The sequence below is a fragment of the Cupressus sempervirens genome, chromosome 8 (genome assembly GCF_028749045.1).
Source record: "Cupressus sempervirens isolate cs-2001-9-10 chromosome 8, ASM2874904v1, whole genome shotgun sequence".
Taxonomy (NCBI): domain Eukaryota; kingdom Viridiplantae; phylum Streptophyta; class Pinopsida; order Cupressales; family Cupressaceae; genus Cupressus; species Cupressus sempervirens.
The window spans coordinates 291,894,528-291,909,205 of NC_143125.1; positions in this window are offsets into that span (position 1 = coordinate 291,894,528).

Genomic DNA, 14,678 nt, shown 5'->3' on the forward strand with positions numbered 1-14,678 from the left:
AGAAACCCCAAATCGGGTATGCTAGAAATGGTGCCAAAAGCTTCACAGCTTCACCTATTATTAATAAATCTGAAAATGGAAATTTTAAAAAAAATTTCAGCAGCATAACAGCCTAAAAAATAACATTTCCAGATATATATAGCCTTTACACAACAACTCACAAATGTAGGACAAAAACTATGCTCATCGGGCTCCCGAAATTAACACAAAAATGCTCGAAAACACCACAAAGACATTAATAAACTATCTCAGAAGTTTAATCATGTCCCAATATGTATATTCAGCTCTATTTTGACAGCTTAAAGTTTGAAATACAGCAGCAACCAAAACTGATATGAAATGCTCAACTGAAAACACCAAACTCATGCAAAAAACACACCCAAAAACTCACAAATCTACACTGTTCAGCACAAAGGCAAACTCTGTATGAGCATGCACATGGAATGGCTTCAAACTCCCATCCTTAGCCTTCCTGGAAACCTGCAAACTCACGTTCTTGGGTCTCCCTAGAAACCTACAAACTCCCGTTCTTGGGTCTCCTTCTCCACAAGTTTGGCAGCCTCTGAAGAATAACAAAGAATGAGCAAAAATCAAGTTCTCCAATCAGCCCAAAATGCCTCCAAACCCCTTAAAAGAGGGGATAACCGTAACTCACGTCCAAGAGAGGTTAATGAAATATATTTTAATAATAATTTTCATTTATTAGTCCAACGGTTTCCAAAGATTAACCCCCTTTTTCCGAAACTTCACTTTCTTGGGCTTGCCTGCCTTAGCAAAGATTATTATTTTTTAATTATTTGAAAAGGGGACATGACAATGGAAAAGGCCTCAGAGAGGAGTGACAAGGGAAAGAGAATAGTAGAGAAAACTCCTTCATCCTCAAAAGGAAAGTCTTTAGCTCAACATGTTTCAAGGTGGCTCCAAAAAGAAGTAATCATGAGCAAGAAGCAACAATTCACTACAAAAGAGGAGGACATAATAGAACTGATAAAAATGCTAAGGAAACTTGATTCACCTCCTAAAGAAGTGCAACTCTTGGCCTTCATTATGAGTGATTCAAATTAGGACCTTTTTGTTCATGTAGCTCTTCCTCCTTTGTAGTCAAATGTTGAATAACTGAGTCCACAAGATTTCCAGATTTAGGAGGTTATGCTCGGGACACCTCCCTTGGAAACAACAAAGCTGATGGTCACAACTGGGATGGAGGAAGTTTTTAGAAGCCTGGAATAAGATGGGGTAGAGTTGGTAACACTTTAGTGCCATAATGAAATCCTTATAGGATATCTGAGCGAAGTTGTTGGCCCATTGGACCCTGCCAACCCCGAAGAGACTCTAAATGCAACAATTGAAAGGAGAGATAGGGGTCAGTGAGATTGGATCCATTTTTGAATGCCTGTTAGCAATAGCAGGAAAGTTTTGAGGAGAAAGGCATAATCACCATGTAAAGGAATGTTAAGCTACTAAATGTCATGTAGGAGAATGTAGATAAAATGGTAGCAATTTTGAATCAAGATTTCAGTCTTATGGATGAGATACATACCTAGAGAAAGGATCTATAGGTATTGTAGGCAATAAAAGGCCAAAGGCATCGCATGTTTATGGATGAAAATACTGGAGATGAGTTAAATTTAATTGATGATTGGATAGAGAAGATAGCAAATAGCAATAAAATAATGAAATCATTACATGTGGAGATCCACTGGCTCAAGGACCAAGCTCGAGAGAAAATTTTGGAAGTTGAGAAACACTATAGTGATGCATGTCTAGACATTTTTGAAGATAATGGACGAGAGAAGTTGATACCTATAGAGATAGTAGTTTAGAAATTCAGGAAGATTTTTGATGAAGTTTCTATTGATGAAGATATTTGGCAGGCGTTTATGATAGAAGGTTAGAGTTGGATACTAAACTTGAGGATTTTGCTGAAACCCGTATAGAGGTAGATAATTATAGATAGAAGGTCAAACATAAATATAATGCCTTAGATTTACTAGATGTGGGAAAGGTCACTAAAATAATAGAGAAATTCAAGTGCAAGTACCCAGACATAGCTCTGGTATGATGGGGAACAAAACCTATAAGCCAAAATTTCATTTTTGACACTTAGTGAAATTTGCATTTTTTTACCATTGAGGTATGCTACTACTCCAGGTACACTGGTGCACTTTTGCAACAAAGTGTTGGAAGAATTTTGGAGAAGTTAGAGGTGTGCAGATGCATTAAGTGCACTTCTTTTGAGGTGCACTTTTTCAGAAGTGGGCCGATAGTTAACTGCTAGTTCCAAAATTAGAGCTTTCCATGCACCAAAAATGCTTTCTAACAATAGTTTAACTTTGACATATACCCAATAAAGGATGGACTTCTATTTTTGACACTTCTAAACACTTCTACAACAACTCATGGTTCTCTTCTTCTTTTTCTATCATGTTTTCTTTGTTTTATGACATGTAAAGGCTCATGCATCCAATTAATGATATAAAAATGGATGGTGTCCTACTAAGCACTAGTTAGATAGTCAGTTTGCATATAATTAGTTTGTTTTATTAGATGATTTCTTATAAATACGGGATTGTAATATGTAATCGAGGCCGCCGTTAATTTGCAATAATATATGCTTTTGGTGCTCGCATTTGGAGTGTAGTCATTCTTGCCTAAGTGTGTTAGATTTTGTGAATGTATGTTCATGAAATGTAATTGAGCCAAAATTTTATTGTGTTATTTCTGGTTGTGCAATCTTTAAATTTTGGTGTTTGCTATAGTTTTACAAATTCTGCTGATGTATCTAGTTTGAGAAGATATTGCCTATTTTGTTCTTGCATAACTTTTTGTCTCGCATAAGTGCACTTTCCATGGTCTTATGATTTGATGAAAAGTGAAACATCTTATAGTTGCTAAGAAAATAGCATCGACAATTGCATCAATGGAATTAAGGAGGCACTACTACTTTCATTAGTTACCCACCAATTTCTTCAAAGGCTTAACTCTTAAATGTGTTGTTTCTGTAGCTCATGTCTGTTAGGATTTTATTTCCATGCTATTTTCTTAGTTTTCTTGTTACCTTATCTTTGTTATTTTCTTTACTAACCCCTTGTTAAATTAGGAATTCATATTAGTTGCATTATTAGATTACATCCATCATAAAAACACAAAATACAAAAACATAGTTTCCTTTTGTCTGTTTCATTCTTTTGAACTAGGAAACAGATTTCACATCTTATTCAAAGTTATCAAAACTAGCAAAGGCCTCCTTGTGAACATTCACATTTATCTTCAACTGAGTGGAGGGTAAAAGCATAGGTTTGTTTCAATATTTAGGATACAAAAACCTATTTTGGTCAAATCTCATTTCTCTATCAAAACTCAATTTTTTTCAAAAACTAAAAATACCCTTTTATAGATCTCAGATTCAATTTCATCATTATATAAATTTTTGAGTGTTTTGATTAGTTATAATATGTTATAATCTAAAAATATTATAAGTCAATATTTCAACATTTCAGAAGATGCTCCCTCAAAAAAGGAGAGAATCCTCTTGATGAATATGTAATTTTTTTTCAATAAGGTACAGATTTGATAGGGAAGTTATGAGGAGGAAAAAGCTGTTGGATTTTGATAAGGTCAAACTTTAGTACTTATAACAAAAAAAATATACATAAAAATTAATTATTTCTTTTTTTGTTCCCTAGCTATACATGTCATCTATAAGATATTTTCAAATTAGAACAGAAAAAGATGATTTGCATATACTTGTTTGATAGGAACTACACCCTATATTTTTTATAGTTAAAAAAGGGACTTCAAAATTAAATAAAATGAATAAATTTTTACTCAAAAAAATTATAAAAATTATAGGCATAAAATTCATCCAGTTCTACACATTTCATCAGTTTACATCATCTTCATATTCTGAACACAAATACCATTTTTTTTGTCATTAATGTTGAACTGTCACATTCTAATATCTTGTTTCTTTATAAAAGGTGACACAGGTTTGTGCTTTTACCCCAGATGCCAGTAGGTTGCAAAATCACCTAAAACCTTGGAGTTGATTTCAGATTAACTTTTCAAGAGAGGAATTCAAAAGAATCCCTTCCGTTAAGCATCATGTAAAATGACAACTCAAAAAAAGTGGTGCTAGAAGGAGGGCCCATTAACATCTGGATTGGGAGAAAATTTTCCAAAACATTAAAATTCTACACTTTTTACAAGTTTATAATTTTTTTTGAGTTTTTGAGAAATTCAGGTGCACTGCTGCGTAGGTGCGCTACTATGCTTGTTGCGATAAATTTTGTGGTGTGCCTCATTTTGTGAGAAAGTGTACTTCTACAGAGGTGCATTTTCTCTAGAGTTGATGCAAACTAGAGGATTTTCATTCAAAATCCCCATTTTAGTGAGCTTTAAGATCTTCACCAAGTGCACAGGAGTTCCTCAAGCTCACCCATTTTTGTAAACCCTGTAATGACAAAAAATACCTCGAATTCAACCACTTCCATTCAACATTTCATCATCTTCTTCAACTCTACCTCCATGAAAACCACCTGGTGGGCCACCAAATATTCTAACACTTCCACAATAACCACCCCTAGGTCCACCAAATCCTCCAATGGCCTTTTTTGCAAATGTTGTAGATTCACCCATCAACTTGACAGGTGTACTCAATGATCTTCCAAAGAATCCTAAAAAGTTTTTCCCAAGATTCATCTATGGAGAGACATGAACTGCTAAAGATCACATTAAGGTCTTCAATGAAATTTGAAACTGAAAACAAATTGCTAATGAGGATGTGGTTCTTTGCCTATTCCCCTACTCTTTGGGGGAAGTTTCTTTTAATTGGTACATCAATGTGCCCCCTGGATGTATTAGAGATTGGGCTACCTTCAAAAATTGTTCTTTGAACAATTTAAGACTTTCATCAAACCAACTATGCTACATCAACAATTCATATCAATCAAGAAGGATCCAACTGAGACAGTGTCACACTTCAACCATTGTTTTCACATGGCATACTGCAAGTTGGAAGCACCATATATTATAGCCATTGAAGTTGCTATTCAAATTTATCTAAACACTATGGACCATCTTACTGCCATTTTTCTAAGAAGACTTCCACCAATGAATATCGACACATTGGATAAAGTCTTCATAGTAGCAATTACCTTCACTAAGAAAGCCAATCTCAATGGAGGAGGATTGATGCTTCCAACTCAAGTTATTACAATAGTACCAACATACCCTATCAGAGTACCTACGATTCCTAGTTAATTCATACCTATGAACCCAATTCCATTACAATAGGCACCTGCTTGGCAGAACCCTGCCTTAACTTACCCAAGGTATGAACCTCTGAAAGCTGCTTTCTTTGAACAAAAGGTGATGACTTCAACTAAGGCATACAACAACATTGCCTCCAAATTTGGTCAAATGAAAAAGACCATGTTGCAAATAAAAATGAGTTAACTCATTTGACGTTGGCACAGGGACAAAATAACAACTTCCAAAGAAACAATGCTAGTATTTACAACAACAATTACAATCATAACTATAATAAGAACTTTTCTGGGAACAACAATGTTGGGAATAATAATGGAGGAAGTAGTTCTAATCCTCCTGATCATAACTGAAGAATTTTCCTAAGGGAAAGATTCACCCAAGATCGTAGAACTCAACACAAGCATAATTGTACACCAAAAATGGATATGATCTATTACTCAGAGTATGTTCAAATACATTGCTTTGTTCAATATGTTCAGTACGTTTAATATATAAACACACTAGGAGTGCCTGTATATAAAGGCCTCTCAGGAAGCACCTAGGATGTCTCTAGAAAGAACCAGGAGATAAGATAAGCATTGACAACTAAGCACACACCTTATCCAACATTCTAGATGAGTGGATAAGATTAAGAAGGTTGTAGACACCATGTGCTTAATTAGCGTGCTAACTCATGTGTTGTAGACAACATGTGCATAAAAGAGGTGCAGACCCCTATGTTGTCAACATGACAACTCACAAGAGTGCACAAACTCCTAGGTGACTAATAACTAAATATTAAAATATGCATTAACCTAAGTAAACTTAAGTAAGTGTAAATAGTGAATAATTATTTACACCAACACCCCCCCCCCCTTAAGTGAAACTTAGGGGAATTTCCTTGAGCTTATGAAAACTAGGATGAAATGCATAATGGGTCCCAACTACTAGGGCATGTTATGTACCCATGTACATAATGAAGATGCAAATCTCTCATAAAGTGGGGAAAGAGGGAAAACCTCATGGGAAAAAACCTCCCCAAAAAAGAGAGATGAAAAGGGATGCATGGATGGATGGAGTAATCAAGACCCCCCCATTAGGACATACATCCAGTATATACAAGAGAAAAAAGGAGAAGGACAAAACCCTCTTAAGAGGAAAAAGTCCCCCCCAAAAAGGAGAAGGAGACGAGGTAGTCCCCCCCCCTCTAAAAGTAGTGTGCCGATTAGTGAGAAATGCTTTGATGTAGAAGTTGATCCACAACCTTTGAATGATGTTCCTCCCCTTTGGAAGAAACAAAGGCAAGGGTACCTATGAGATATGTCCTCTGGATGGAGAAGAAATCTCTATGATGACCGATGTCATTGAAACTTGTCCAAGTATCCTTGTGTTAATACTAATGATGGTTTCCTTGAAAACTACCGAAGATAAGTGCAAATCAAACAAGGAGTGAAGTAGAACCCGCTTCAAGAAACCAACTATCTTTTCAAATGTAAAAGAGACCTCTTGTAGATCCTGTACATGAGAATCCACAATCACGCCAACCTAGAAGGATTGATCATGTAGAGAATGGACTTGAGGGTCAGAGTGGGCCCTCACAACAACTAAACTCCTCAAAAAAGTGAAATGATAAATCATTATAAAAGTCACCCATATCTATTCTATGTGACTCTGAGAACAGAGCTGAAATGTCTAGCAAGAAATCATCACCTAGAAGACCATGTGTACCCTATAGTTTTGAAGTACATGAATCTGTCACTGCGGCAAAAGAATTCACCTCAAAAAGGAGATGAATATCATCAATAATGTCTCCCACATCTTCAATGTGAGACTCCATGAATAGGCTTGCAAGGGTGGGAAGGAAGTCATCATATGAAGGCAGAGTAGGAAGACATAAATGATCCTGTTGCACTGAATCCAAAACATCTATGGATGTAATAGGATTAGTAGGAGCAATAGGAGTTGGAGGTGTGATCTCATCTAAAGTTGAAAAAACCATAGCTGGAGTGAATAGTTGTAGAATGTCCTCTGGAGATGGAAGAACACATGGATCTCCATATGCTTCTGAAATAGACATCCAAATATCATAAGGAAAATGTGCCATTCTAAGAGGAGAAAAAGATTCCTTAGTCATATTGTTATACAGAAAGTGATGAAGGTTTACAACATGTGTCCTTGATTAAAATGTGGTGGCAATGAATAGAGATAAGGAAGCAATTCTGGATGTTCTCTTAGATGGTCAACTATCAAAGTACTCCATTTGTGATAGTTCCTTTTTTTCAACTATGATCTAATACCAAACTGACAAATTTGAAAAGATTCCATGAGATCAATAAATGAACCCCTAAAAAATTAAAGAAACCCCCCCAAAAAAGATGTTTTTGGAACTTTATATGTGGTGTGTATACTTATCAAAATGAACAAAGTAAACCTATAATTTTTCTTGTTGCAACTGCCGCTTGAAGCCTAAAAGTGGAACTAAGCACTGTAGCTAAATTTTGAAAGCAAGACAATGTAGAAATGACCCTAGTTCTGAAAGTGGGATTTCTGTCGACACAACCCTAGTATCTAACTATAGATCTAGAAAGTAGACAAAAAAAATGCATTTTCAAAAAAAATAGAACCTATTTTGAGTCCAGATGAGCCCGTACAAATTGTTTCAAGTTGCAAAATGTAGGATTGAGCAAGTACAGTCGCCAACAAATGTAATTTTTGCAAAATTTATGCACCAAAACTAGAAAAAAACATTACCACTTAAAAATTCAAGAAATTTTACCCAATTTAAAAAAAATTGCACCTAAATCAGAGTCTAGATGTCCAAGTTATGAGATCATGAAGTTAGGCTGCCAAACTGAAAAGAAATTTGGAGAGGGGTCTAGAGAAAAAATTGAGATGTTAAAAATGATGGTCAAATGGCTATCACTATAGTTGTAAAATGACTGGGTTTGATGGTCAAATGGATGTCAAATTTAACCTAGTAAAAATGTCCTGTCAACAAAAAATAAGGTCCCCTGCTGACTGTGATTTCTATACTGTACAGAACGTACAAAATATGTTGACATGTAAAATTCCACTGTTATGGCTCACTATTCAGCGACTGACGTGGTAGATTCCAATAGGTGGTTGGATAGTCATGGCCAAGAGTTTGAAATTGTCGAAACAGTTTGTTGAGTAGGGAGATTCCCACATGGTGCTAATTAAGTAGGTGTTATATGCTACCTATGTGGCAAACTTGTCAGATGTGGCATTGTTTGTTGGTGGGAGATTTAAACTGTGGGCTGTGAACCCTACCAAAAATTAAGATGAAACCTAAAAATACCTTAGACCGTCAAAATATTCCTTGGCCGTGCACAGATCACAGACTGTTGTCGCGTGGCCGAAAACAAACAACTTGTTGGGAAATTGGGAGATTATGAAAATATGTCTCGATAAAGTGCCTACTGTTGATGCGAGTTCCCATCACCATGAAAATGAGAGCTTGACTGAGAAACCTCAATGCAACTTTGAGAAAGCAAATTCTGCGTGCTGGTATTGTATTTAAAACCATCGGTTTTAAAAAGTTTGGTCACACATGTGGTGTGTGGGTAGCCTGCCAGGGCTTTAAAAGAAGGAGCCTAGGAATGATATTTCAAAGGCAAGCCACAGGTTGGACTTAGCCACTTTTGATAAGCAATAGGTTTAATGAATGTGCTAATGCCGAATAGAGGAATGTTGCCACCGATAAAAAGGCACTCGCTGGATGTGATAGTGTGGTGCTGAAAATAGGTGAAAGCTCACCAAATTACCTATGCAAACCTGTAGGGCTAGGATCTGACAGCACGGTACCTGCTAAAATTTTTTCTCTCCAAGGCTGCTTGGCCTAATTTTTTTTTTGAAAATTCTATTGAAGAAATACAATGAAAATTTTAGAGAAAATAAAATACTAAAATGACCATACCCGTAGTGCAAATCGGGGCCTCCGGGGTCCGATTTGCAAAAAAATTTTTCCTCACGGTTGACTATGGCCAAAGATAGCCATATTTATAGCTGATTTTCACCGAATCAACATTCTAGATGCAATGGTGAGGTCATATCTAGCACTAGACACTCCCAGTTTTTGTGATACTTTAGAGTCGGGTTGTAGTGATGAAGCAATATGCTAGTCTCAAATAGCTTTGTGAAGAAGAATTCTCCAAGAGCTCTGATACCATGTAAGAATTTTCCTAAGGGCAAGATTCACCCAAGATCATAGAACTCAACATAAGCACAACTGTAGACCAAAAATGGATATGATCTATTACTCAAAGTATGTCTGAATACATTTCTCTATTTAGTATGTTCAGTATGTATGATATATAAACACACTAGGAGTGCCTATATATAAAGGCCTCTTAGGAAGCACCTAGAATGTCTCTAGAAAGAACTAAGAGATAAGATAAGCATTGACAACTAAGCACACACCTTATCAAACATTCTAGATGAGTGGATAAGATTAAGAAGGTTATAGACACCATGTGCTTAATTAATGTGCTAACTCCTGCATTGTAGACAACATGTGCATAAAAGAGGTGCAGACCCCTGTGTTGTCAACATGACAACTCACAAGAGTAGACAAAATCCTAGGTGATTAATAACTAAATATTAAAATATGCATTAACCTAAGTAAACTTAAATAAGTGTAAATAGTAAATAATTATTTACACCAACAATAACAATGGCTTCCAAAGACAAAACCGATAGTGGAACACTCGTCTGAATAATGGAAGCATTCCTGTAGACAATAACAACAACAATTTTTAGTATACAGATATCAATCATTACGAAAATGGTCAAAATGCATCTAACAATGATGATTCATACTATAATGAAATGTTTCATAATTCACAACTGAATGATAATGTTCCTCCTGTATAGTTTAATGCTATGCTACTAGAATCCTATGATTCTGCACAAAATGTTTAGGCAGAACAACCAACCAATGAAGAGTTCTCTTTTCCATTTAGTCAGGAACTAGATATTCAACTTGAATAGATGTTTTCTTTTCGCAATGAAAATCAAAATACATACAATCTAAGAAGTAGAAAAGAACCTATGACTGATGGAATCCCTCCAGGACTACAACCAACTCCTCCTAATCTGAGAGCGACTAACAATCTAGTACCCATTAGGCCACCTCATGGAGGAAAACAAAATCATAGTCAAGGAAATGTCCCAACAATCCTGAAAAATCTAGCTTGGTCTACTAAGAAATATAACATTATAGAGGATTTGAAGCAAACAAAGGCCAACATGTCTATGTTTGACATGCTGCAAAATTTTCCTCAACAATGAGAAGCACTAATGAGAACTCTAGATCATACAAAAATACCTCATACTATGAATACTATTTCTCAAAAGATAGTATCCCAACAAGCCAATGCTTTGGAAGTGATGCCAACTATGTTCAAAGACAAGGTTGAGGTGCCCCCGTTTCTACTTAGCATCAAGATATATGGGAAGAATATTCATAATTGCCTAATTGATTTAGGAGCATCATGTAATGTTATGCCACTATCAATAGCACAAAAGTTGGGGGTTATCCCTCAACCCTCTAATCATATAGTGATACAACTAGATAAAACATAGGTAAAAGTCATTGGTGTGTTAAAAGACATTTGTATACAATTGACAGTTGACCCTTGAATTCAAGATGTCATTGATATACATGTGGTTGATATTCCTAAAACTTATGGACTGTTTCTAAGTAGAGAATGGACCAAATGTCTAAGGGGATGGTTCTCCACATATTTTACTTAGCTTTGATTACCATGGAAAGGTTTGAACAATCAAATCAAGATAAACGCAGAGCCAAAGTTAAAAAAGATGATTAAAAAATACAATGCTCTAAATGAGGTAGCCTTCTTACAAACAGATTTGGGTTCCTATAAGGTGATGGTTTTTGATACAACTTCAACCAAAATATCAGATGATCAAGATATGGAATCCATGATGTCAACCCTGAAAGATGAGGTTGTAACACAATTCATAGACCACATGATGGCTAATTTATAGTGTCTAGGAAGAGAAGTTGACCCCACTATCCTTCTCCTTCCAGGATTTTACTGATAACATAAAGTTAGCCATTCAGAATTCAAATGTTCATCATGTCAAGAAGTAGTTGCTAAGGTACTAACACAAATGATGGGAGTAAATGAAGGCAATAATCCAAAAGATGAACCCATAGAAAACCAAAGTTATATAAACATGTCTAACTCTATTAAAAATATTGAAGATCTAAATGCATCGTATGGTGATACTTCTTCAGATGGTGGAGGTTTGTCTTCTCCTCCACCTAGAATGATCAAAGTTCAAAGAAGAAGATGGTATGTAAAAGGCCAAGGATAGAATTTGGTAGTTGTCCATCCTAAACCTAAAGTTGATGAAATCAAAGAGTTGATAGGAGAAATCTGGGACAAATAAGAAAAACGTACACTCCTAGTTTCAAGGAATAACAATGGAAAATCACTAAGGCCACCCCGTGAAAGACTATAATGGGTACCCAAGAGACAATCCTTCCAAGCTCAGGTAAAAGAAAAGCTAAGGATGAATAAGCATAAGGTTAGAAAAACCAAGGAAAACCCAATTTAGACACTTCACTTTGATAGTTCCAAATGCAAATCTAGAGCTAGCATAAGTATTGAGTTGATCAATCTAAAAGGTATGTCTTTCTACATAGCATATCAATTGCAGTTTCTATGTACTAATAATGTTGTAGAATATGAAGTGTTAATTCAAGGACTTCTTTTCACACTCGAGAAAGGAATTATAGCTCTTATAGTCAAAGGAGATTCTCAATTGGTTATTCGACAAGTGAAATCATTATACTCCTGCAATGATAAGAGGTTGCTTGCTTACAAGAAAAGAGTATGGGATTTACTAGATGATTTTGAGGCTTTGAACATAAAGTCTATTCCAAGAAGGAAAAACATGGTAGTAGATGCTCTTGCTATTTCAGCGAGTACATTACAACCAGTTGAAAGAACAAAATTGAAATGATTCTCAATAGAATTGGTTGTTGCTCCATGTATTCTGGATAATATAACAAACTCTCGGGTCTTTTAGGATGATCAACATATACTCAAATTTATTATGTGTAGTGGCCACTTTAAGGGGCAAGAAATTAATGACACTCCAAATGACAAACCTGAGGACAATGAACTTGAAATCTAACACTAGATGGTATCTAGGATTTGAAATCTAACACTATTCCTAAGGGGATGATCGAGTTGGAGCACATTTTTGATCGTGACAAATCAACATTTAATAGGAGGACTATCAAGGAGAAAGGGATCAAGGAATGTGATTCGTACAATTTAGGTACTGATAATGATCCTAGAATGGTAAGGATTGGGAAAGCGTGCAAAGCACAAGAAAGGAAGACATGTTCAAATTTCTTACAGAGTATAAGGATGTCATTTCTTGGAGCTATGAAGAACTAAAGGCATTTGATCCTCAGATTATTATGCATGATATTCCACTTAAACCCAAAGCCAAACCTTTTTGACAAAGGCAGAGACCTGTTAATCCTACGCTCAAATCATTGATAATGAAGGAGGTCAAGAAATTAGTAGATGCCAAGATCATTTTTCCTATGTGCCACTCTATGTGGGTGGCTAATTTAGTTCCTATATGAAAGAAGACCAAAGAGATTCTCCTTTGCATGGATTTTTGTAACTTGAACCTGGCATCTCAAAAGGACAATTACCCTTTTCCCTCACTAGATGAGGTCCTGCAAATTGTGAATGGTTCAAAGATGATGTCTTTCTTAGATGGATATTTAGAATATAATTAGGTAATCGTAGAAGAAGAAGATAGGATAAAGACAACCTTCACAACTAAATAGGGAACCTTTGCCTACAAAAAAATGCCTTTTGGACTGGTTAATGCAAGGGCTACATTTCAATGAGCCATGGACGAAGCTTTTAAGGGACTAATGAATAAGTTTATAGTTATCTACATGGATGACTTAATTGTCTTTTGAAAGGATCGAAGTACCCACATAGCTGACTTAAGATAGGTATTCAATAGATTCTATAAATACGGTATATCTCTCAATCCCAAGAAATGTTCATTTGGGGTCACTAAAGGAAAGTTCCTAGGTCATATTATTTTTGAAGTTGGCATCTCCATTAATCCTGTTAGAGTTGAAGATATTTTGAAGTTATCACCTCCTTATAGTTGAAAAGAGCTTAAGTGTTTCTTTCATAAGATAAAATTTGTGCAAAAATTTATAAGTGGATTCGCATGAATAGTCTATCCCCTTACTGATTTACTCAAAAAGGGGGCTAAAATAGAATGGGTTCTAGAGGTTAATAAATCATTTGAGGATATCAAACTAGCCATTTCCATGGCTCCAATTTTGGTAAGTCCTGACTATGAACTTCCCTTCAAGATATATTCCTTTACTTCAGAACATTCGTGCGCTAGGATTCTAACCCAGAAGAAAGAGAAGGAAGATGAAAGACCTATTACTTTTATGAGATGCCCTTTGAGAAATTCCAAGTTGAATTATTCCAACCTTGATAAAAAATCTCTTGCTTTGATTAATGTGGTAAAGAAGTTCTGCAATTTCATACTAAGAAGAAAGGTGTATGCTATTGTACCTAATCCAGTAGTGAAGACATTACTAATGTAAAATGAACTTGGTGAAAGATGAGGGAAATGGATGGTGATATTGCAAGAATTTGACTTAGAAATTCAACCCATGAGATTGGTCAGAGGTCAAGGATTATCAAAAATGATAGCAGATAACCAAATTGAAGATGAAAAGAAGTTTAGATTCGATGGTGAAATAGATACAAAAGATCAAAAGAAGATGGTTATATCTCAAGCTGATATTGGTCAAGGTGTAGTGATAGATGTTTGGTACTAGGATATTGCATACTATCTTTTACAAAATCAATACCCTAGTTATATGAATAGCTCATAGTGTAGGGGACTCAAAATGAAGTGCAAATCCTACATGTTGCATGATAGAAAGTTGTATAAAAGGAATTATGAAGGAATCTACTTGAAGTGTTTGGGATGCGAGGAAGTAAAAAAAGTCCTAGACCAATTTCAGAATTAGTATGGAATAGGGCATGGTTCAACAAAAGCAACTGCTCATATGATTTTAAGAGTAGGCTATTTATGGCCCATAATATTCAAAGATACTTTTGAGCACATACATTCTTGTCATATTTTTCAGACTAGTACTAATTGACAAAGACACCTTGTGATGCCATTACAACTGGTGTTTGAAATATGCCCCTTTACAAACTAGGGGTTGGATTTCATTGTCCCAATTAATCCACCTTCATTGATTGGACATGCTTTTATTCTCATAGCTACTGATTATTGTACGTGATGGATAGAAGTGGAGACTTTCAAAAATTGCACTACTAAGGTGGTAATAGACTTCTTGGAAGAAC